The sequence below is a fragment of the Schistocerca cancellata genome, chromosome 6 (assembly GCF_023864275.1).
Source record: "Schistocerca cancellata isolate TAMUIC-IGC-003103 chromosome 6, iqSchCanc2.1, whole genome shotgun sequence".
NCBI classification, from domain to species: domain Eukaryota; kingdom Metazoa; phylum Arthropoda; class Insecta; order Orthoptera; family Acrididae; genus Schistocerca; species Schistocerca cancellata.
In genome coordinates, this window is record NC_064631.1 from 666,813,025 (window position 1) to 666,814,600 (window position 1,576).

Consider the following 1,576-nt stretch of genomic DNA (forward strand, 5'->3'; position numbering starts at 1 on the left):
TGATTTTCCGCACATGCGTGCCACTGCGATGTATTTGGGCGTCCATACTCTGCCTAGTGCAGTGTAGAAGCGCTAACTGTTTCGTACGAACAATCCCCAGTGTCCTTGGTGAAGTAACTGCAACACTTCTTTTTTGCAAAGCTTTAGGGATGAGCGCACATGACTGTCCAATGTCATTTTGAACAAAAATCGCAACTTTTTGTACAGCGAGGCTATGCCGACATGCAAAGTATCGGAGCACTACAGAAATCTTCATGCTATTCAAGGAACGAGGGAAATATGTGCGAATGTATGTTAGCAAAATGTTCAAATCTGGATCGGCTTCCGTGGCCTCCGGCAATTTTCGTATAGTTTAGCGTGAAATACTAAAGCAATTCAGAATCATGAGCATCGATGTAACAAGAAGACGCTGCAGAAGCGTCAAAGTTTGTATTAGGGCCAATCGGAAGACGTGGAAGTGTGTCCGCATTACCATGTTGAGAAGTCCGATACAATGTCTCGTACAGATATTCAACCAACAACAAAGCCCATCATAATTTTTGTGCACTTCGTAAAGGAACCGGTTTCGTCGGATGAAACTACAACTGAAAAGGCTTATGATGCGTTACTAAGTAGAATTTTCTGCCATACAAATAGTCGTGAAATCTGGTGGCAAGATACACGATAGCCAAAGCCTCTTTTTCAGTTTGTGAATAGTTACACTATGCTTTGGACAACACTTTTGATGCGAAAGCAATAGGTCTGTCTTTATCACCAATTCTGTGTAAAAGCACTGCACAGATTCCTTAAGAGGAAGCGTCGACTTGCAATACAACTGGTTTTTCAGGATCGAAGTGAACTAGGCATCTATCATTGATTTTTAAGCTTTTGAAAAGCTACTTGCACTCATCTGTCAAAACAATGGGGACACTCTTACGACCTAAGTGATGCAATGGAGCTGCGATTTGTGCAGCATTTGGTATGAACCGAATATAATTCAGTTTCCCTAAACCTGACTGCAGTTCTGTGATATGGCGGGCAACTGGCAAGTAGCTTATGGCTAACAGATGCGACTGCAGAGGATGAACACCTTGACTGTTGATGACATGACCAAGGTACTGCATTTCAGGTTTAAAGAAAATCACACTTTTCCAGTCTACACTTTAGTCCTACATCAGGTAACACACGAAACAAAGCGCGTAAATTTGCAATATGTTCTTCATTATACGACCTGCTACAACAATATCGTTCAAATAGTTTGAACAGTTTGGCAGTTATGCAGTCAGCTGTTCCAAATACCGTTGTAAAATGGCAGGTGTGGAAGCACTGCCAAGAGGCAAACCCAAATATTAAAGCAAACGCAAATGAATATATACTACACGCACGTTTCGAGATTCTTCATCGAACGGTATTTGAAGATATGCGTCGTGCAAATCAGTTTTGGAAAAGTAGTGTCCAGCGCCTAATTTATCCATAAGAACCTCGGGGCGTGACAATGGGTAAGTATCAATGGCAGTTTGTGGGTTGGCTATAGACTTAGTCACCAAAGATGCGATTGCGACCTCAAGGTTTGGAGAGCAAAACCAGTGGACTTGCC